The sequence below is a fragment of the Girardinichthys multiradiatus genome, chromosome 2, assembly GCF_021462225.1.
Source record: "Girardinichthys multiradiatus isolate DD_20200921_A chromosome 2, DD_fGirMul_XY1, whole genome shotgun sequence".
In the NCBI taxonomy this organism is placed as follows: Eukaryota; Metazoa; Chordata; class Actinopteri; order Cyprinodontiformes; family Goodeidae; genus Girardinichthys; species Girardinichthys multiradiatus.
Window position 1 is genome coordinate 2,991,656 of NC_061795.1, and position 25,041 is coordinate 3,016,696.

The following is a 25,041-nucleotide window of genomic DNA, read 5'->3' on the forward strand; positions in this document are numbered from 1 at the left end:
TCTTCATTTCTGCTCCTTGCCCCTCTGCATCATCCTTTATCTCTGCAAGGCGGTGATCATCACAGTCCGACTGGTTAGAGAGTGATTGTACAGCTAGGTTTGCAGTGTGTGTTTGATTGTGTGTAAGAGAAAGGCAAAGAGTTAGAGCTCCTGCAGACCAGATCCATCAACAGCTCCAATGGGTTTGACCCCTCCAGGTTAACCGTGGCCATTAATACAAGAGATTCCCTCCTCTACCTCCCTATTCCCAGTACAACTTCACGTGTGGGAGGACAGTCCTCTGAGTAAGCACACACACACACGCACATACACACACACCCACACACACACACACACACACACACACACACACACACACACACACACACACACACACACACACACATACATGGCCATTTGCAAGAAGAAATAGAGGTAGATCAAACGTCCTGCTGGCAGGAGGCTGAAAAATGGTGTCGACGGTCACGTATGTTCCACAGAGGAGATCTACACTCGCCGTCTGCCCACTGTTGTTATTCTAATCATTCAACACTGATGTTCCTCTTCTTCCTCTGCTCTGGAATGGGCCCTGCAGCTATGAAAGCAGCTATTTCTCACAAGCCTTCTCCCTTTCTCTGTTCCCCGACCATTTCACTTTTATTAAATAGCCATTTATTATCAGACTTCTTTCCACTTTGGCAAAGACAAATTTATGAACAACAAACCTAAATAAGCTATCAGATTTAGGATCCTCTTTTATTTGCTTAGAAAAACTAAATTATGTACGCAAAACTAGAGAATTGATGTTGAGAATGTAACCAAAAGCTGAAACATGCTGAGGTCCCACAGAATGCCGAGGATTTAGATGTAAAACGCTAAGTTATCATGGGTCAGACATTCAATTAGTGGGGGCGTAATGATGCATTCAGCTGAAAAACGTTTGTGTTAAGGAGAACAAGAAGAGATTTCAACAGCATTTTGATTAAAGGAAGAATCCCTGTTTTTTGGTCTTCAAAAACAGAATAGAGCTTTTACAAATCACAGCCTCTTATAAAGACCCTGATCAGTCCAAGTATATATCACGAGTCCATATATTGCAGTTTTCATGCTAGTCTATTTCTCTTGTGGTCCTAATGCCAATAAACCATTTATAGTGCACTTTTTGGTGTCCTCACAAACAGAATAAAGATTTTAAATGGTTTAAAGTCTTAAATTGTACATTAAAGAAGCTACATTTGGTGTAGAAATACCCAGTTTAAGTTTTCCGTTATATTTTGACCTAGAGATGATCAGATGAACTCCAAACTCATGTAAAGAACTGTGAACTGTCCATTTGTGCCAATTGTAAGCTCTAAAGCAGGTGCCAACTTTAGTGCACCTGCTTTAGTGTAATAGGTTCACAGTTAGCCAGTGGGACAATTTGGACCCACCATGACTGTAGTCTGTAGTCTTCTCATACTGTTCTATTCTTTGTTTTATTTCTCCCATAAAATATACCTGTCAGCAGTAAAATTACTATGAGTCAGGTGGGCCAAACATGGATCAGAACCAAATTAATCTTATGGGTTCTGTTTTACCTTTAACAGCAAAGGTGATGAGCCTCTTCTGTTTTGGCAGCTGCAAGACAAAAATAAAATATGTATTTGAAATCCCTGCTGCATTTCCATTTTGGCTTCATTATCTTTTAATGAATATTGACAGGGTGGAATCTGTGATGTGTTTTTGTACACTTGGGGTTTATCTTTCTTGAACTGTGTAGGCAAAGTTTTGAAGGGCTCTCCTCACCTTTGGGTGATTGCTACGAATTATGTAAATTTCTCTTGTTTCAACAATGTTTTAGTTGGCCATTTGACCGCTAATCATATTCCCATCCTCTTTTCATTTCCTGTATTTCTCAGATCTCAGAGATCTTGCACCTTGAAACAGTAATTATATAAAACAGATCAGTCAGTGTTTTAACACAAATGTTTGTGCAACATTCTTCATTGCAAAGCTGTTTTTCCTTTTTCACTCCTCTCTTTAACATTTGAAACATTACACAGCGCACTACATTACCAGTTCGGTAGAGCAGTTTTTACAATTCCTTGTTTAAATGTAAAGTCAAAGTTAGCTTCAACAAGTTGAGGGGCCTTATACATACACATATAACATGACTGTGCAGTTGATCAGCCATTAAAATGATAAACCCTTGCACGTACTTCGTTTATCTCTTTGCACTCTTTAAGGTCATGTCCTGTTGTTGTCAAAGCTCTTCAGAATCTACAAGTGTCTAATAGCCCCAAGGAGTCAGGGTATAAGCAGCCAAAAATGCCTTTCAGTGTGTCCCTTAGTCCCCATGCGTGGAGGAAGTGGTCCGCAACAGGCCTGAGGGGGTTTAACAAAAGGCCTATTAGAGGCCTGTGGCAGGATGCCTCACAAATCCAATTAGGAAGAGCCGGGACTGGATCTGGATTTCTACTGCAGGCTGTCAGTCGTGGAAGGAGAGGGGGTGTTCAGTTACCAGAGATGGTGGAACTGAACTTAGTGTGCATCCTTGCCAGTTGTTGCTTTCATGAAAGCATGTGAGAATATACAGGGGTTGGACAATGAAACTGAAATTTTACACCACAATAATTTATTAGTATGGTGTAGGGCCTCCTTTTACGGCCAATACAGCGTCAATTCGTCTTTAGTAAGTCTGTGCACAATGTCTTCGTCTTGTCACAAATTCTCGCTTGGATTCAGGTCTGAACTTTAATAGGGTCATTCTAACATAAACATGCATCGTAGCTCTGGCTGTATGTCTAAGATCATTGTGTTTTGCATCGTCTAGCAGGTAATCTTCTAGGATTGTAATATATTTAGCTCCATCCATCAACCTTAACCAGCTTTCCTCTCCCTGCTTAGGAAAAGTTTCCCCACAACATGATGCTGCCACCACCTTGTTTCACTTTGTGAGTCATGTGTTTAGGGTGATGTGTAGTTTTTTAATGGCTCACAGTAATTTGGATAAAGACCAAAACATTACATTTTGGTGTCAGCTGACCCAAGCACCTTCTTCCATCTTTGCAGTGTCCCCTAAATTGCTTGTGGAAAACTGCGAAAGGATCTTCTTATGGGTTACTTTAACATTCAACATTATAGTTTATTTTTGGACCACTCTTTCATAAAGGCTCAATAGTTGTCTAGTCAACATGTTCTCCCCCTGAGCAGTAAAACCCTACAGCTCCTCCAGTTTCCAAGGCCTCCTGACAGCTTCTGTGATTAATCCTCTCCTCGCCTGACCTGTTAGTTTAGATGGATGGCCATTTTTTGGTAGGTTTAACACAGTCTTTCCATTTCCAGATGATAAACTGAACAGAGCTCTGTGAGATGTTCAAAACTTGGGATATTGTTTATAACTTAACCCTGCTTGTAACTTCTTCACATTATTCCTGACCTTTCTGCTGTGTTCCCTGGTCTTCAAAAACTGTTCACTAAAGTTTTCTAAAAAAAACCACAGAACAGAACAGAACAGAACAGAAGGGTTTATATTGAGATTCTTATAATAAATGGGTGATTTCTGAAGGAAAGTAGGACTGAATGGTATTTCGGGTTATCAGAGGAAAGAAAGCTAAATATGCAATTTTCTGATATTTATTTCTAAAAACATTTTGGAAAACATGTATCATTTTTTTGCACTTTACAATTTTGGTCTACTTTGTGTTGGTCTGTCACACAAAATCCTAATAAAATACATTGAAGTTTGTTGTTTTAATGTGAAAAATGTGGAATAGTTCAAGTATGAACAGTTTTAATAGGCACTGTATGTAGGTGGTGCTCTGATACCACTTTTTACTGGTTGATATAAAACAAAAAAAAATCTAATGTTCCTTTTTTTAAGAAAATTGTAGTGGATATCTGAGCAGTCAAAATAATTCACCCTTTCACGTATTTTCTCATTTTGTCTTGGCTCTTGATGCTTTGCCTTCCTGGAGCAGCAGCATTGCTCTCCGGCTGTGGTTAAAGCTGGTTTGTAGTTACAGTGGACTGATGGAGACACACAGCTACTGCTGCACAGAAAACTGCCTCTGGACTCCTGAAGCGGGATTACTTTGACTGTTTTCTTTGTTGGGACAATTTTTTTAACTGAGTCACTTTCTCTGTGTCTTCACCTACGTCTCTCTCTGTATGAGCTTCACACCATTCTGGATGTTGAGAAAGACTTGGTCAGTGTGTGCCCCCCAAAGTATTTTTTGAGCAGGTTTTTAAGATTTAAGAGAGTTAATTAACTTTTATAAGAACTGAATCATTTGCTGGAGCTGAATCAATAAAAATTAACACATTTTTGCATGACCTGGTAGGCTGATTTCATCAGACTGATCTCCATAAGGGAAGCGTACAGGTTTCCTTGAGAAAGACTACAATGGCTTATGTGACTGTTGCAACCATTTCAATATCATACAAAAGAGTTAGTAGCACAGGGACTCTGCATCAGGTCAGTAGGATGTGGCGCCCTCTTGGGTTTGCATACAAGCAGTAATTCAGTTTGTCATATAGCCATGCAGCTGTTTAATCCTCTCCAGTAGTAGAAAACCTACTACAGTGATGATACATTTTTTAGACAAAATAGTCAGAAAGTATGAAAATGTACAGAGTATTGCACAAGTATAAATGTACCAAGATGGCAGTCTGACAGGCCAGGCAAGGAGAGGAAAAATCAGAGAAGCAGCCAAGAGGAGAAGCAGAGACCTAGAGCTCGGGTGAACGAAGTAGTTTCAACATTTAGTTGTGCACTCCAAAAAATCAGGCCCTAATGGAATAGAGTCAATATGAAAGCCACAAAACAAACATTTAAGGTGTTTAGTCAGATTTGAGCAAAACCGAACTCTGTCTCCTGAAGACAAAATGCTGTGTGGCAGAAAACTAGCACTCCAACTACACCATCCCCACCATGAAACATTGTGGCGGCAGGATCATGCTGTGGGGATGCTGATCTTCAGCAGAGACAGGAAAGCTGGTCAGAGCTAATGGGACAGTTGGATAAAACTAAAAACCTAGAAATTCTGGAAGAGAACAGGTCTGCATCGACCTCCCTTGCTGGGAGGTCGATCTTTAGCTGGCTGGAGGGGAGCCGAGGTTGCCAGGTGGCAGTGGGTGGATAGTCATGTAGTGCAGGGAACAGCAGCGCAAAAGGTCCACAGGCAGCAGGTAGGTACCAGAGGTAAGGCTGGGAGAAGGTCATCATGGAGGTGAATACTTCAGGTTTCTTTGTTCTTGGTCAGATTTTGAAATTGAGTTTTTTAAAGAAAAGGTTTTGGAACACTAGAAACAGGGATTACCACTGATTATTCAGTAAAGAAATAATGTCTCTTTAGGTCTTTGAAGCAGGTGAGCTGATGAGGAGATGATCCTCAGGTATGAAATAGCAGTTAGCAGGGAAACCACACCCAGAAGCATCAAAGAGAGAGGGAAACATGAAACAAAACCTCAACAAACCCGAACAACCCAGAACTGTGACGGTAAGAGGCTGCAAAACACTTGAGACCGAGGAGGAGGTTTACGTTTCAGCAGAAAAAAAAAACGAAAAATGAAGTCATCTCTAACTACAGCTCTTTTTTATACTTTTATTTACAATCATTTTGAACAAAACATGTATCTTTTTCTTTCCACCTCACAATTATCCACAACTCTGAGCTGGTTTATTACATAAAATTGTAATAAAACAAACTGAAGTTCCATATTGTAAAGTAAAAAAAAGGTGAAAGAAGGGTTTAAATATTTTTATTTAGGACTGTATGGGCCTGTTACTTAGAGACGAGATACTTTGATGCTATCTTGGTTTAGATGTGATTTATACTTGCTTATATTTCTTTTATAAAAAGATGAACTAAAGCATCCTGTGGCTGCGTGTTGATTTGATGTGTCAGAAAACTGCTTTGCTCTCCGGCAAAGAAGCAGTTTTACTTTATGTGTCACAATCTCTTCAGGGGCAAAACATCAAAGAATAATTTCATAAAAGCAGAGTCTGGAAAATAAAAAGCTGCACTTTTCATTCGTTTAGATCGGACCACAGAGAGACGGCATTCACCAGGCTGTAATCCTGTTGCCTCCATGCAGATGAATGTGTGCGCCACATGAAAACTGACAGGAGGAAAATGGCTTCTGCTGTGTGGCAGCCAAACCAAACTGCAGCCAGGCTAGGCAGCAACCCAACAGTGGCCCATATATCTGACACCACTGTGTTTGCTTTACAGCTGCAGGTAGGTCACATATGCCATAAATACATATGGAAGCACAGGCAGGGTCTGCCTGTGCAGGGTCATTCCTGGCTCCAAAGTTTATTTGCTGAATTGTCTGTGCAGTTAATTTTAAACCGTTAATTTATCATAAATGAGTGATTATATATTTAGAGAGTAACATGGGATTAACATGGGTAAAATAGTCAAAACATAGTTTGTGCAGAAATGTGCAGATGAAGTTAGCATTGATTCCACTAGATGGCAGCATGTGATAACACAGAAACAAAAAACAGGCAAGTACCTGGCAGAGCAAGGTATTAGCTAGAGTTAGTATTTGATCCATGTTTGTCAATAATAAGGTCATTTCTGTAGCACATAGCTAAATCATAAAGAGCAATCTTTGTGAGAACAGTCTCAATGTTTTGTCATTCTAAGTACAGCAGAATGTAGCAAAAGGAAGGTCCTGTTTTGGAGGTATACAGCAACATTGTACCTGAAAATATCTGCCATTCCATGATTTTTTTTCCTAGAACTCTGGTAATCCTGAAGAGACTCACAACACTTGAGTTTGAGGGCAGGTGTTCTGCCATTTCTTTTCTTTTCTCTTCTCTGAAATCTCCCTGAAACAAGCATGCCACAGGTACCACTAAAAGCACTTAAAGGCAAAAGAAAAGGTACCAGGTGGAGCTGAACACTATTCTCTCTCAATTCTTTCATCAGAGAACATGGAAGATGACAGAACTCTCATGTTATGATTAGTGCTCAGGGAGTGGAGCTGAGAATAAAAGGAAAGACGAATCAGAGTCATCATCAGAACTAAGGCAAAGAGTGTCAGTAATGGCTGGGTGTTTGTAGAAAGAGCTGGTAGTGAACTGCAACATGGACTCCTCACTTTGGCGAACATGGCTAGTAACTCTACATACACAGTATAAAGTCATTAAAAAATAGCACTCCACAACAATCTTTGTATGCAGAGAAAAACCAGAACTTTTAGAATAATATTCTTTGGACAGGTTCAGAGTTTTAAACTAAAGTGTCTGGACACCAACAGAGGACATGTTTGGCTTAAACCACATAAAGCATTCCTAGGAATAAAATCTCAGGCCAACTGTAAAGCACAGATGAGGAAGTAGTATTAAAGAGATCAGTCAGCCTGTCAGGTGGGCCACACCTAAGATGAGATCCAAGGATGGTGAGAAATCACATTTTCTTCTGACTTACCAACTCAAACAGAGGTATACAAGGTGAGATTTACACTATTTTGCCACAAATGGGAAACAAATAGCTGAATTAGCTGAATTGTTTTTCTCTAATACCCAACAGAGCAAACCCTCGCACTGTGGTTACGATTGTCACTCACATATTGTTTTCTGTTTTTGCTATTTTGTCATGCTTTAATGTCTCATGAAACAAATCTTAATACCAGACAAAGATAACCTGAGTAAATACAAAAAGCAGTTTTCTAATAATAATTTTATTGAATGAGGGAAACAAGCCTTCCTGGTTCTATGTGAAAAATTAAATTATCAGATCATTTTAAATCATGAATTAACTGTGATAACTATTTTTTTTCCCCAATTCTATTTCTCTGGCCTCTTAAGCTCCTTGTAGGTACTCCGTAGACACCACAGGTACATCATAGTTTCCACTAACTATCTTCTAGATTCCCAAAAGTTTCCCAATAAAAATCCAGTATGAACTGTAAGTACCTTTAAAGTTTTTATAACCCATAGGTTTCCCTTTGGGTATCTTGAAAGAAAAGGGAAAGCAAAGGACTGTATGCAACCTGTAGGTATCCTGTACCATCTAGGATTTGTTTAAGGACTCCCAAGCACCTAACTGCATCTTGTTCTGCTATCATGTCCAGGGCGTCAGCAGCAGTGTGCGCCTAGTGACTGAAAGCTTGTAGTTTTGCATGCTACAGGGGTTGGACAATGAAACTGAAACACCTGGTTTTAGACCACAATAATGTATTAGTATGGTGTAGGACCTCCTTTTGCGGCCAATACAGCATCAATTTGTCTTGGGAATGACATATACAAGTCCTGCACAGTGGTCAGAGGGATTTTAAGCCATTCTTCTTGCAGGATAGTGACCAGGTCACTATGTGATACTGGTGGAGGAAAACGTTTCCTGACTCGCTCTTCCAAAACACCCCAAAGTGGCTCAATAATATTTAGATCTGGTGACTGTGCAGGCCATGGGAGATGTTCAACTTCACTTTCATGTTCATCAAACCAATCTTTCACCAGTCTTGCTGTGTGTATTGGTGCATTGTCATCCTGATACACGGCACCGCCTTCGGGATACAATGTTTGAACCATTGGATGCACATGGTCCTCAAGAATGGTTCGGTAGTCCTTGGCAGTGACGCGCCCATCTAGCACAAGTATTGGGCCAAGGGAATGCCATGATATGGCAGCCCAAACCATCACTGATCCACCCCCATGCTTCACTCTGGGCATGCAACAGTCTGGGTGGTACGCTTCTTTGGGGTTTCTCCACACCGTAACTCTCCCGGATGTGGGGAAAACAGTAAAGGTGGACTGTTTTTTGGATACAATCCAGGTTAGCACCCGAACATCCCTTTCAGACAGCTTCCTCTTGCGTCCACAGTTAATCCTGTTGGATGTGGTTGGTCCTTCTTGGTGGTATGCTGACATTACCCTGGATACCGTGGCTCTTGATACATCACAAAGACTTGCTGTCTTGGTCACAGATGCGCCAGCAAGACGTGCACCAACAATTTGTCCTCTTTTGAACTCTAGTATGTCACCCATAATGTTGTGTGAATTTCAATATTTTGAGCAAAACTGTGCTCTTACCCTGATAATTGAACCTTCACACTCTGCTCTTACTGGTGCAATGTGCAATCAATGAAGACTGGCTACCAGGCTGGTCCAATTTAGTCATGAAACCTCCCACACTAAAATGACAGGTGTTTCAGTTTCATTGTTCAATCCCTGTAGCTTGTTAAACCAAGATGTGTCAACCTTTTAGGTCAAAGAGCCCAGCTTAGTTAGGTGGCAATACTTTAAAATACATTACAATGAATTGGTTGCTCTTTTTGTCCAAAAAGGCCACTTCCATTGTTTATAATAATATCCAAAAGGTATGGATTTTTGCTGTTAAATAAACTGAAAACTAATAAAATAATAAATCTAAGTGTTGATCACATATCAGACAAAATCTAAGAAACTGAAAGAAATGTAATGTGATCATTTATGATGTGACGTATTTGACTGAATTACTTTGACATCTCCTTATAGCACTCTTGTTCTCCAGCTTTAATGTATGTATCTGTAATGTACAGGAAAATAGGTTAAGATGAATCACCAATGTTCTTGGGTGAGTTACTTTCATGGTGGATCTTCAAGCCAGATGAACAAAATGGGGGCAATGCCTGAGTGCTGGAAAAGGAGGAAAAATGAAGTGAAGCAAAATGATTTGATGAATATAATTTTTTATGTTTATTCAAGGAAAGCTTGAAAAGTGTGTGTGTGTGTGGGGGGGGGGGGGGGGGGGGGGGGGGTGTCATGGGGGATTCCAAGTTATTGAAAACCAATTTTACAGGAAATATAGGCAGAAACTACAGAAACTATTTGAACTAAGTAAAATGAGAAGTTTTAATAGGTTGGTGTCATTTGCAACCCTCCACATGGCATTGAGAAAGATGCTAACTCTTAAATTGCCCCTGTCTGATATCCCGAGACTCAAGGGACTGATGTGATCCCTGTGTTGTAATGATAACCAATTAAATTATCAAATGAATTTAAAGCTGTTCCAGTATTTGAGAAGTCATGTTAGAATATTTTTGTTAAAATCCACGAAGTTCTCATCTGTTAAGAGTACTCTTTGCATGAAAAGAATTACAAAGCCTTTTGTATTGCTTTGGAATTCCAGCAAACCACACTGACAGCCATTTTCCACAAATGAAGAAAACCTGGAACAGTGGTAAACAGTGGTAAACAGTGTGTTCAACATATCAAAATCACTCAGGAATGCACTGACAACTCTGCCAAGAGGTCACCCAGAACATCTAAAGTATTGTAGGCCTCACCTACCTCTGTTAGGGTCAGTTTTCATAATTAAACAACAAGAAAGGGACTGGGCAAAATGGCTATGATGATACAATTCTTGATGATCTTTAAGACAAAATGGAACCCAGGCTTCCATCAGTTCTGGGAAGCTGACCATGTCCTGAAGCAGCAAAGCAGCCCCAGACCATCACATTACATCCACCAGTCCTCAGAACATTTTCCCAAAATCACAATGGATTTTGGCAAATGGGATAACTTTTTGGCCAACAGTGGTTTCAGCCTTAGAACCCTACTATGGATGCCGTTTTTGTCCATTGATTAAATCCTGAAGACTGACCTAAACTGAGGCAGTGCTTTAGATGTTGTTCTGGGTCTATGTGGCCTCCTGGATGAGTTGTCTTGAAGTAATTTTGGGAAGGTTCACTCTGAGGAAAGCTCACCACTGTTCTACACTTGTGGATAATGGCTCTCACTGTAGTTGGTAGAGTCCTGAGGTCATAGAAATGGTTTTGTAACCATTTCCAGTCAATAACTTTGTTTCTCTTCTGTTGTCATTATAGTAGTTGAACAAGTAATTAATGATTGGTCATAAATGATTAAAATGGGAGAAAAACGTTTTCACACAGGGCCAGATTGGTTTGGATAGCTTTTATTTCCCTTAATAAATCAAATCAGCATGAGACAAATACATTTGATATTAACATTTAAATTTTATGGTGTCCATAAAGAGATTTCTACAAAACTCAGTACGCTGAAGTTTATTTTCTGCTAAAATACATCCACCACACATACTTTCTGGGGCATTCTGGGATTTCTCATTTGAGCTGGGCCCACATATTGACTTCCTTTGCCTCTTTCTTCAGAGGTCGTCTCCAGGTCCAATTTTTCATCCCAGCCTTTTGTTTTTCGTTGTGGGTTTAATTCAGCACTTGTCCTGTAATATTATTTGGTTTATATAGGATCTGCATCATCCATGCTTAGCTTTTACTTCTTCACATCTTGGCTGATCAAGTTCTGGTTTGTTCTCATCCGCAAGTCAATTTTTCAGATCTTCTTGGAGCCCCCAATGTGGAGGATGTGGTTAAGATATCTGCTGATTAACATCTGGTGCTTGTTAGTGATGGTATTGGTCACTTTTAATGTCTGAAATCCAAACAAATGGACTGGCTACATATTGATGTGTAGGATTTATATATTTGCTATGAAAAGACTTCTTCTGATGATAGGCGACTGTGGGTCAGTAGGAAGAGTAGTCGTCTTGCAATCAGAAGGTTGTGGATTCCAGCTTCCTCCTGCCATGTGTCGATGTGCCCCTGGGCAAGGCACTTAACCTCAAGTTGCCTACCGATCTGCGTATTGGTGTATGAATGTGTCAGCGTTAGTGAGTGCGATTGGGTGAATGTGGCTCTAGTGTAAAGCGCTTTGAGCGGTCTGTATGACTGGAAAGGTGCTATATAAATTCAGTCCATTTACCATTTCTCACATTTTCTGTGTCACCAATTTTACTGACTAAGAATCTAAGGTAAGAAACGTAATTCATCTTTTTGATCTTCCCTCCTTTCAGTTTTAATGAGACTTCCTGGTTCATATTAATTTTTATGACCTGTGTTTTATTGGTACTGACCCTTAGGTTTATGTTTTTTGTCTACAAAGAGTCCTGTCACCTTTGCTTGAAGATGCTTGTGGGACAGAAAGCAGATGCTATCTGGAAAGTCAACATCCTCCCATTGCTGAGTAAGGATCCACTCAGTTTCCATTTTGGGGTTCACAGTTGCTTTTTCATAATGATAAGAAAGTGTGTCATGACATGACACAACTTTGCCTGACTTAGGTCTTCACTGCAAAAGGGTTCGTGAGCTCTCTGTTGGGTATGGCCCTGCAGGTGTTAAGCTTGGGCCACATTGCACAACTTTAACACTCATCACAGATTTGTAAAGATCGGGTTTTCACACTAACTGACTGGTTTTTGTTTCATGACTGAAAAACCCTTCATTATTTACTGAGTTTTATTCTTGAATATTTGGGTATCTCTCTGTGGTAATTTATTATCTCTACGTGATTGTAATTAGTTAGTGGATAGTTTGTATTATACCCTGTGCTGTTGTGCATTTATGTTCATAATGTTGTATAGTTACAAATAAAGTTTAAAAACAGCCATCTTGCAACCTCTTTTTCATTGGCTGATGGCAACAGTTTGTTCTGTGATCAAATTCATTTAAAACATGTTTATCTGACTGTGACTGAGGCTACAGTAGATCGGTTCCCCTCTCACACTTGCAAGCTCCAATCTTCCCCCATCTCACATTAACTGATTTTAATGCCATCTCGCCCTGTCGGCTGACCACAACTACTGCAGAGTGCCGCAGACATTCCCTGACTAGGAATCATGGGTAAAATCAGGCAAGAAAATCATGTTTTGTGGCCCCTGCTTTAGTATTACAGCTGCATGATTCTGATATACAAATAAACCACATTTTAAATAGGATCAATGGACTGACAGGTATCTCTTAAGCCAGTGGTGTTCAATATCATTTTGTGGTCTTGCATATTTTAGTTGTTTTGTTGGTCTGGCACACTTGAATCAAATAAATTCAAGTATGAGTGCCAGGCCTCTGCTGCACTTGTTGACATACTCGGGATAATTAGGCATTTAAATCAAGTGGAAGACGAGGAAGAGGAGGAATCAGGTTTGTTTGAGCAACGACACATCTAAAATATGCAGTATGCAGATATTAATATGGCAGTGGAGACATACTAATATTGCTGTATATGATTTTATAGCTTGAAAGGTTACAATTCAAAAGGAAAACCTAAATGTCCAACAAAAGCTGAAAAAGTTTGTTTTTTAGTTTCTGTTATGTACATTTGATTCATGCATTTATAAGACAATAATGATTTCTTCCTGCATGTTATAAGCAATAAAGAAAATGTTAATAAATCATACATCTGTGTCATGTACATCCTATTTTTCTCAAAAATGATTTGTACTACTGATTCGATAATCTTCGTTTCTGCCTTATCAGAAGAGCCCTGCAATAATTTCCTGAAGCACCAGTTGAATTGTAATGGACTGCTTTCTGTTCGCACAAGAGAACCCTCTAGAGACCAGAGCTGCAGCTGGGGTCCTACAGGTCTGGCAAAGATTCATGTGTATGGCCAGTTTCATCATCAGTGATGGTTTAATATACTTAACACTTTCATTTTATATGCATCAGTGACAATGCATCAATTACTTTGAAAAAAACACACAAATTAAACACACAAATTATTTATTCACTTGAACAAAGTTCAAGTGAATAAATGTATGAACTGAAAGGTTGGACCTGGTTTTGTCAATAACACAACAGTTGTCATTAGTCTCACTGTTTACAAGAGGTTTGTGTTTTTTTTTGTTTTTACCAGAAAAGGTGTATGTCTAATGCCAGCTGTATGGATTTGTTTGTGATAACTGTGCGCTGGGTCACAAATCAGATTAATGGATTCAATTTGAAAAACAGGACTGCCTAAACAGTTTTTAGATGTTTTCTATTCATCATGTAAAATACTAAAATGACCCTAAAAAGAAAATTTAATTTGAAATCAATATTAAAAGAATAGCAAATTCAAAACAAGTAAGCAAAACATAAAATAATGCCTAGCCTAGTTCAGTCCATAAACAGTTTACTCTGTTTAACTTGGTCTCAAAAAAGGAATAGTTCAGGATTCTTGAAGTGAATCATAAGCAGTTCATATTTTATTCACAGTAGATAACGTTCTTACCGTCTTCATTTTGTATAGATTAGTTGGTTTGAAGGCTGCAGCTAATGGCGAGTAAGGCATGGACAGTCTTAAAATTCGAGTCAATTACATTTATTTATATAACACCAATTCTCAAAGCGTTTTACAAGACAAACACATCAATTTCATACTGTATACAGAAACATACATTTCAATCCAATTTACAGATATTCCAGTTCTATCCTGTTACTAAATGCAGTCAGGGTTAGTTTATAATGACAGTTGGTAAAGCATTTTCTCTCTAAGGAAACCCAGCCAACTGCATTGAGTCAGTGGCTTTGCAGCAATCCCTCCTCTTGACTGTGTCATGATCCTGATGTGTGGTTGTGAGTTTCTGTGAGATTCTTCAATTGCCATCATCAGACTGCCAGGGATTTAAAGAGCTTTTGGACAACCAGCCATCAGCCGATCATCAGCCTTTGTAGTAGAGTCAAACCTCCTGTAGTTCTCTTTGGGTTATAAGAATCTTTTCAATTTTACCAATACCTGGACCGCTTCTCAGACTGATTCCTGGACCAGACTAGTAGTGTGAATGGCAGCACCACAAAACCGGAAATTATTATTACTAAATGGTCCTAAGGTCTAACAAATTTAGGTCTAATTAAAAAAAAACAAGCAAACAAATAAAAAATGTTGATCCTCATTAGATTTGTGTTTGTTAACTACCTATATATCAAAAATGAACTGATTCAGTATGTTCTCTTTTTTCTTTTGCCCCTGCAAAATGTTGTGTCCAGTATTTCAAAATACATGAACTCCCCCAGTTTTTGACCTAAATATGTTATTGTGGTAATATTTAAAAGTGGAGCCAAACAGAGGCACTATAGAGCCCCAACAATTAAGCATTGTTGTTTCCTTTGTGAAATGCATGCATTGGTGGTAAAGGGGGCTGTTAGGTGATAGGTCAATTCCATAGGGGCAGCCATGCCCCTCCAGGTGGTGCCACTGCAGCATAACAGAAGAGGTAAAGCATAAAAATAGCCTTTTTTGGCCTCATGAAATCCACAGTATCAGATTTAGGGACCAAAGTTTGGACACTTATTCTGCTTTTATGGAGCTGTACAGAGCTACATGCTGCAATGGAAACAAAACAGACAACCGCCATTAAACATTTAGCTGCAGAATAGATATGGGCATCATTCTATTGACTATTATGCAACTCTAAGATAAAGTTAATGCCCCAGAGAACTCAGGAGGCAGGCTCACCATTCGCCTCGCTAAAGGTCAAACATATTCACCATCTCCTTTCTTTTATTCACACCCCAGGAGCTTAGATGGGACTTGGCACCCTGGCCAGGGCTTGGGTTATGTAAGCTTTTTGAAACAGATTTAACAGCCACAACTGTAAGGAAGCCTTGGGGAGACTGTGTGGGTAGGAAGGCTTGAACACTCACCCTCTGCTTTCACTGCTTCTTTTCAGTTTGTAAGGAATGAGGTCTGTCGCCTCGGGGTGGGATGAATACGCTCTTCAAACCCACTAAATGCTCTCATACTACTGAGGAGAGGCAAAAAGCAGATAGATGTGCTGAATCTGTCTAAAGTGCATACAAGGACAGCCAACCCTTGATGTTGAAACAAAAAATATTCTCCTCTTGCAGTCAACAGAAATGCTCCACGACTGTGGAGGTTTAGCCCGTGAAGGTGGCTACTGAAAAGCACACTTAAGGTAACCAAGTGAGGTAATATATAGCCAAAAAGCGGTCCAGAGGTAAATACTTCTGAGGCTTTTGAGGTCTGAGTAATGTGAAGAATGCCAAAGCTAACAATACATGAACCAGAAAACTCAAGTGAGGTGACAGATTAAGTGTCCTTGTTTTGAGCTTGGATGGCAAGCACAGAATGGGTTGGAAAGAAGGGCTTCAGACAGTAATATATATATAAATATATATATATGTCGCAATATAACATGTGTATAAGGTTCTATAAGAATAATTGGAATGTATGTACACGGATGGAAATCTGTATGATTTGATTGAATTGACTTTGTAAAGTGCCTTGAGATGACATGTGTTGTGAGTTGGTGCTATATAAATAAAACTGAATTTAATTGAATGCTGGTAAGTAAGAATTTTGAGGCAGAACTCTGATTTTATAAAGTCATGTGACACCAATCCTAACCAACAGTAATTTCTCTTAAGAACTGGAAACAACCAAATACTTTTTTTCTACTTTCTGCATAGTTTGAAAACTGACAACGAAATGTTTCTTGGCATGTCAAAAAATGACACTGCATGAGTGCTGCAGCTCACACCCATGTCACAGCCACACACTAGAGGAGTTTACCTTTGTACAGTGGTGCACTTATTACGATTGTTGTGCTGTAGTAAGAAGGTCCTGGGTTCGAATCCCAGCCAGGGCTTTTCTGCATCAAGGTTGGGTTCTCTCCATGTAAACTGGCTTTCTCCCATTATCCAACAATACGCATGTTAGGTAATTTTTCTTTCTAAATTGTTCTCATGTATTTGTATGTGTGCTTGGTTGTTTTGTTCATCTCTGTCTTGCCTTGTGATGGACTGGTGACCTGTCCACGGTGTACCTCGCCTCTTGTGTGATGACTGCACCAGGCAGGTATAAAAAATCTTTGATGCTAAAATTATCTCTCTGCTAAGTGTAAAAGCACCAGAATCATTTCACTTACTGTTTCAAAAATATTTAATCTCTTTATCAAAATTCCAACATAAATCAGCCTAAACATAGTAAAGGTTTTGCAAGACCATGAACTACAAGTGCGTGTTGGCTTCCAAAAATCAGAACTAACACCAGTATAGAGAGTGATAATGTGCACCATGTGTACTAAGGTATAAAGAAGATACTTTTGTTGGCCCTAAGAGATATATGATTCAAATAAACAAATCAAAAATAATCAGATATCTCCTCACTGCATTTCTTAAAAAAAAGCAATGTTGTTTTTCTTTTCTTTTTCTGTTTGTGATTTGACTCGTCATTTTCATATAACTGCTAGGTGTGTGGTACCACCCTTTGAATGGGAGTATTATTGATGCTGTTGGGACATACAGTCATTGCTCTCAGAACAATTGGGCTACATGCGGACGTTCGCAGAGAGTTTTACCGGCCCTCAGTGAGTGGGTATAGATGATGAAATTTCCATAACACAGGATGTGCTGTTGAACGGATGGCAGAGCATATCTAAAAACTGTGGCAGTAACTTAATTCAATTCAATTCAGTTTATTTATATAGCGCTTATTCACAACACATGTCGTCTCAAGACACTTTATAAATTTAATTCATTTGAACCATAGAGATTTCAAGTCAGGTACATACATTCCAATTAATCCTAACTATCATACAGTGCAGATGAATTTAGTTTATTATTCAGATTGGTTAAAAGTTTTTCTATCCAAGGAAACCCAGCAGATTGCATCGAGTCAGTGACTTGTAGCATTCACTCCTCCTGGATGAGCATGTAGAGACAGTGGACAGTCACTGGTGTTGACTTTGTAGCAATCCCTCATACTGAGCATGCATGTAGCAACAGTGGAGAGGAAAAGTCCCTTTTAACAGGAAGAAACCTCCAGCAGAACCACACTGTGTGAGCGGCCATCTGCCACGACCGACTGGGGGTTTGAGAGAACAGAACAGAGACACAAAAAGAACACAGAAGCACAGATCCAGGAGTACTTTCTATAGGAAAGAAAAGTGTAACATTAATGGTTATAGCTCCTTTAGCGGCTTCATCTATGAGAGAAAGACAGCTAAGCAGATAAATTCTGAGCCAGTTTTCAAGTCTAGAGGATGAAAGAGAGCACATACATTTAGTCAAAATAGAAGCTCAGTCAGCATCTATGTCTAGCAGAACACTGAAAGACAGGGCCAAATGTATCATCTGTATAAGATAAGCATTAAGCTGTTGACAGCAGCAGCTCAGCCGATGTCCCCCTCCAGGAAGGTGCCACAGCTAAACACAGAGCCACGTCAAATGTAGCTTCTAGGAAGAGAAAAAACGGAGAGAGAAGAAATACCAGCAAACATCGCAAAATTGGAGAGTAGTATGAGAATGTAGCAGAGAGAGTGAAAGTGGTCATTATGTCCCCCAGTAGCCTATAGCAGCATAACTACAGAGAATAGCGCAGGATAACCTAAGCCACTCTGGCTATAAGCTTTATCAAAAAGGAAAGTTTTAAGCCTAGCCTTAAAAGTAGACAGGGTGTCTGCCTCACGGACTAAAACTGGGAGCTGGTTCCACAGGAGAGGAGCCTGATAACTAAAGGATCTGCCTCCCATTCTACTTCTAGAGACTCTAGAAACCACTAGTAAACCTGCAGTCTGAGAACGAAGTGCTCTGTTAGGAACTTATGGAACAATCAGATCTCTGATGTATGATGGAGCTAGATCATTAAGGGCTTTATATGTGAGGAGGAGAATTTTAAATTCTATTCTGGATTTAACAGGGAGCCAATGAAGGGAAGCTAAAATAGGAGAAATATGATCTCTCTTTTTAATTTTCATCAGAACTCTTACTTGAATCAGATGAAGGCTTTTAACTGCATTTTGTGGACATCCTGATAGTAAAGAATTACAATAGTCCAGCCTTGAAGTAACAAATGCATGGACTAGTGTTTCAGCGTCACTCCTGGATAGGATTTTTCTAACTTTTGGCAATGTTCCGGAGGTGAAAGAAGGAAATCCTAGAAACCTGTTTAATATGGGATTTAAATGACATGTCCTGGTCAAAAATAACACCAAAGTTTTTTTTACTTTATTACCGGAGGTCAATTTATTGCTGTCCACATTAATTGAATGATTAAGCAGTTTTTTTTCAAAGACGACAACTTCTGTCTTGTCTGAATTTAGAAGCAGAAAATTTACAGTCATCTACTTGCATGCTCAGTATGAGAGATTGTTGCAAAGTCAACGCCAGTGACTGTCTACTGTCACTACATGGTCATCCAGGAGGAGTGAATGCTGCAAGTCACTGGCTTGATGCAATCTGCTGGGTTTCCTTAGATGGAAAAACTTTTTAACCAATTTGAATAAATAACTGAATCTGTCTGCACTGTTTGATAGTTAGGATTAATTGGAATGTAGTGCCTTGAGATGACATGTGTTGTGAATTGGTGCTATTTAAATAAAACTAAATTGAAATGAATTGAATTAGGTTTTTATGTCTTCTAGACATGCCTGCAGTCTATCTAACTTATATCATATCGTTTTAAAAAACAATCTGTAAATACAAAGGAAAAACAAAGTTTCATTAGGGTTCTCTGGTGAAAGTGTATCAAAAAATCACTTGTGGCTGAACTATGACTTACTGTGTGACTGATGACTCTTGTTGCCTTTGTAGGTTCATCGGAAGCTCCTGGTGATATTCTGCAGAGATGATACAGCTCATCTTTGTTAAATGCACCATGGCAATCAAAATATGTTATGCACACTACATTTGTAACAAGGTTCATACATATTCAAGAACAGTCTCAGTCTATTATTTCAGACCTTGAGTCAGACAGCTGTGGCTTTAGAGAAATCCCTTCAGCTGACGGATTGTCTCCACCTAAAATTTACAAACAAAAGCACAAAGTTAACTAAATTCTGTACTGTCCCAAGTGGTAGAACCATAAAAAGTATCATCTGTGTGCTGTTTGATGAGTTGCAACTCACCAAACCACAATAAAAGACCATGCATGTTGCATCTGTGTAAAACTGTTTGACAAAGGAGTGTAAAAATACATCCACATGACAAGGGTGTTTGTAATAAAAAATAGGAATCTTAATGTTTTGTTCTTATTCCAGTTCAGCTTTGATCATTCAAGTATAGTGCAGCCCAACCAGTTATTAGATTTAGGGGGAAATCCCTTTTTCCACAAGGCCATGGAGGTTTGGCATTTTACTTGTTTTTTACTTGTGTTGCCTTTGAGCAATATTTAAATTTTTTTGATGATCAGAAACACTTAAGTTAGACAAACATCAGGAAGGGGGCAAAAACATTTTCACACCACAGCAAATAAAGAAGAATAGTCTTGTAATCCCTTAAGTTTGTATTAAAAGCAAATCTACTGCTTGTAGCGAAGAACCTGAAGTACAATATTGTTTTTTGTGGTCATCAAAATTGGAACTGGAAAGTTTGACCTCAAACGAAAATCAGAAATCTGACAGTAAAAGCTTGAATGGTGTATCTGTAAAGCTCACTTATCAGTTTCTTTTGGTCGTCAGACGAATGCATAATTTTCTTCATCTATGAGCAACTTATCTTTTGTTGTATCGTAACTTTTTCTTTTTTTAAATAAACACACTGACAAAATTTTGGACAAAGGAATTTATAAACTAGTTGAGAAAGAGTGTTAATTTGGATCTTTAAATATGTGCTGTTTAGCTACCCAAATAAACTGTACATCATATACTCTAGTGATTGTAATATCTTCACAATGGTAGTCAAAAGTATAGCACAGAGATTGGAGAAAGTGAAAACAGATTTAGTAGCTCCCTTTGTGCAGAAGTGGACAGGCAAAAAATGATATACAGAGAAAAAGCAATATTCTGTAAATATGCACATTGTTGCCCAATTGCTAGCTCTCTTTCATTTCAGTCTGTGACAGATTTATGGAGCTGTTATATAAACCTCTTGGAAAGTGTTCAGAGGTAGCTATTGAAACATAGTGACAGAGCGAAAGAGAAGGTGGTGATGGGAAAGGAGGGCAAAAGTGGTTTATGTGATATATATCTCATCCCAGGGTCCTCTGGCTGACCTTGTTATTCCACGACATCTGAGGTGCATTTCAGGGACTGAAAGGTGCAGCCAAAACAAATCTATAAACACCTGCAGAGAAATTCAGAGACAGTAAAGCCTGTAACACTCTATAACACACAACTTGTTAGCACTGTTTGAAATGAGGATCACAGATTAAATATGTTTTTATTTTCTGCTATAATCATAGGACATGCACTTATAAAAAGGTTAAACATTTTAAACTGTCACTGGAGCTGAAATATTACAGTTCAAAGAGTAGACAAATTTAAAACTCGGCTGTTTTATTTTTATTTTTTCCAATCTGTCAGGCAACTTTTTATTTGTCTTACTAAGGAAAGCTTGCACTACTTTTGCTAAATCCTCTTAGAAATTCACATAATAACAATATATACTCAGAGATACAGATGGAGGATTAACTTGTAGGGTCACACTATTTTAAAGAAAAAAGAACATTTACTTCTAGATTCATTCAATTTGAGTTATCTGACAAATTATGTTTTCCCTCTAATTGTATGTAGTCAATGGCTTTTCAGTACATCAGCTGTCCACTTGGATAGAATGCTAGCAAAACAGAAGAAAACAAGCTGAAGCTGTCTGTCAGTTATAATTTTGGAAAACTGTATTTCATTTGCCTGAAATGGCTGACGTCAAGCTAAGGAAAATATCAAATCTAAGTTGGCTGGAAGAATGCCCATCAGCTGGACCAATGGGCATTTTGCATTTAAAAACTCTATAGCAGTATTTTACATTTGTGTATGCCAAATTTAGTGAGAAACAAACCTACACAAGTGCTAAGAAATGCTTTATGAATGCAATAATGTTTTTTTGACACAGGGGGGCCATCTTGGATTATAAGGTAGAGCAAATCTTTCCACTGACCTTCTGAGGCAGATACCAGAATGAGATATAGAATCAACTTTATTGGCCATATATGTGCTCACAAAAAATGAAATTGACTTTAGTTCCACTTTGCTCTTAATGTATAGACATTTTAAATATGAGTATATAAAATATTGTTGGGAAATTAAAATGTTAAGCTTTTTTGTTGTTTTCCTCTGATATATACAGGGGTTGGACAATGAAACTGAAACACCTGGTTTTACACCAGAATCATTTATTAGTATGGTGTAGGGCCTCCTTTTGTGGCCAATACAGCGTCAATTCGTCTTGGGAATGACATATACAAGTCCTGCACAGTGGTCAGAGGGATTTTAAGCCATTCTTCTTGCAGGATAGTGGCCAGGTCACTACGTGATACTGGTGGAGGAAAACGTTTCCTGACTCGCTCCTCCAAAACACCCCAAAGTGGCTCAATAATATTTAGATCTGGTGACTGTGCAGGCCATGGGAGATGTTCAACTTCACTTTCATGTTCATCAAACCAATCTTTCACCAGTCTTGCTGTGTGTATTGGTGCATTGTCATCCTGATACACGGCACCGCCTTCAGGATACAATGTTTGAACCATTGGATGCACAAGGTCCTCAAGAATGGTTCGGTAGTCCTTGGCAGTGACGTGCCCATCTAGCACAAGTATTGGGCAAAAGGAATGCCATGATATGGCAGCCCAAACCATCACTGATCCACCTCCATGCTTCACTCTGGGCATGCAACAGTCTGGGTGGTACGCTTCTTTGGGGCTTCTCCACACCGTAACTCTCCCGGATGTGGGGAAAACAGTAAAGGTGGACTCATCAGAGAACAATACATGTTTCACATTGTCCACAGCTCAAGATTTGCGCTCCTTGCACCATTGAAACCGACGTTTGGCATTGGCATGAGTGACTAAAGGTTTGGCTATAGCAGCCCGGCCATGTATATTGACCCTGTGGAGCTCCCGACGGACAGTTCTAGATGAAACAGGAGAGTTGAGGTGCACATTTAATTCTGGTGTAATTTGGGCAGCCGTGGTTTTATGTTTTTTGGATACAATCCGGGTTAGCACCCGAACATCCCTTTCAGACAGCTTCCTCTTGCGTCCACAGTTAATCCTGTTGGATGTTGTTCGTCCTTCTTGGTGGTATGCTGACATTACCCTGGATACCGTGGCTCTTGATACATCACAAAGACTTGCTGTCTTGGTCACAGATGCGCCAGCAAGACGTGCACCAACAATTTGTCCTCTTTTGAACTCTGGTATGTCACCCATAATGTTGTGTGCATTTCAATATTTTGAGCAAAACTGTGCTCTTATCCTGCTAATTGAACCTTCACACTCTGCTCTTACTGGTGCAATGTGCAATCAATAAAGACTGGCTACCAGGCCGGTCCAATTTAGCCATGAAACCTCCCACACTAAAATGAAAGGTGTTTCAGTTTCATTGTCCAACCCCTGTATAAACAGGTGGAGGCTGGCACTGTGAGTCGGTTGAGCTTCTGGTGCAGCATGTGAGCGTTGATGGAATCCAAGTCAGAGCTGAAGTCCATGGCATACTTTCCTGGATAGTTTACATGGTGCAGGATGAAGTGAGGTCTCAAGTAGATCATCTGCTGGCCCGGTAAGCAAACTACCAGGAGTCCAGCAGGGGTGTGATGTCCTTTAGATGCTTCAGCACAAGTCGCTCAAAAGATATGACAACAGACTTCAGGGTGGCAGGCCAGTAGTCATTTAATCCAGTGATGGTGCATTTCTTGGGGACCAGGATGATGGTAGAGTGCACACCCCCAAGAGCCTCGTTGAAGATCTAAGTGAAGACAGGGGACAGTTGGGCAGTGCAAGCTCTCAGGAAGGAGGGGGACACATTATCAGGTCCTGGAGCTTCCCTGGTCTTCTGATGATAAAAGAGCCTATTTACATCTTCCTCAGAGATCTTTAGTGCAGGCAGGGGGTCTGAGGAGAGGAGGGTGGTTGGTGCATGGGGAGCTTTTGTGTCAGAGTGAGATATGGACAAATTGGCGGGAGTTGTAAATGTCTGCTTGTGAAACCTAGAGTAGGAGCTGTTACGTTTGTCTTTCAAACAAGGGTTTTGCTTAGTGTGGGGGCATGGGCTACTGTAGTTGGTGATGTTTTGCAGACTAATCCAAACTGCTGCTTGGTCATTACCTGAGATGCTGTTTTTAGTTTCACGCTTTAGCTTCTTTTAGCTGCCCTGATCTCCTTGATAAGTTTGTTCTTTGCCAGTTTACACAGGACCTTGTCCCCACTGCTGTAAGCCTCTTCCTTGTTCCTATACAGCATCCTTAGATTTGAAGTGAACCATGGTTCATTGTTGTGTGTGCAAAAGGTATTAGTCTGCACACACATGTTCTCACAAAAACTGATGAATGATGTCACAGTGACAGCAAGTTTGTTCAGATCAGTGAATGATGCTTCAATAAGACTTAAATTTGTGCAATCAGTGCAGCCCTGTAATATCTGCTTTGACTCACAAGTCCATTTCCTAACACACCTAACTACAGACTTAGATGTTTTTAATTTCTGCCTGTAGGTTGGGATGAGATGAAGCAGACAGGGATCAAAAAGTTCAAATGCAGCACCGGTGACAGCCTGATATGCATTTTGTAGCAGTGGTCCAGTGTGTTGTTACACCTGGTGGGATACTTAATGTGTTGTCTGTATTTTGGAAGTTTATCTGAAAGGTTTCCGCTGCTAAAATGCCCAAAAATAGTGATGAGAGAGTCTGAGTCTACATATCTGTTATTAGCACAGCGATCTGTTTTTCAGCTTCTGATATTCCAGGCTTGTGTTGGGATGTAAACACCAGCAAAACAAATGAGGAGAACTCATTTGGTTCACTGTTTACAACAAAGAACTCCAGGTGAGGACTGCATGTCTTCTGCAATACTGGGACATCATTACACCAACCTTTGTTTACATAAAAGCAGATTCCAAATCCTTTTTTTCCTGAAAGTTTCGTGCAGTGATTTGTTCTGAAAAACTGGAATTGTGACATCTGTAAGGCACAGTCTGCGGTGTGCTCACCAAACCAAAGTTTGGTGAAATAGTGGGGAGCAGATCCATGAATGTCCAAGTTTATCAGTAGAAGTTTTTCCATTTTGTTAGTAAGGGAGCAGACATTAGCCAAGGGAATTGAAGTCAAGGGTGTGTGTAGTCCCTGTTGCTGAAGCTTCATATTGGAAACTACCAACCTTCCTGGATAAATGATTCTTAACCTGGTGATGACAAAGCCTACGGGCTCATAAGATGGCGGCGAGTCACATGTTACCTTAGCTGTTAGTGGTTGGAGCTAACAGGAAACTTATAGCTTGATACCATTCCTTTAAAGTCATACATGTACCTTTAAAATACCAATAATAAAAGGATAAAAATGCATAAGGATTGACGGCCCATTATGGCCGATCTGTTTTTAAAAACCATCCTTTAAATAAAGTTGTCTTAAC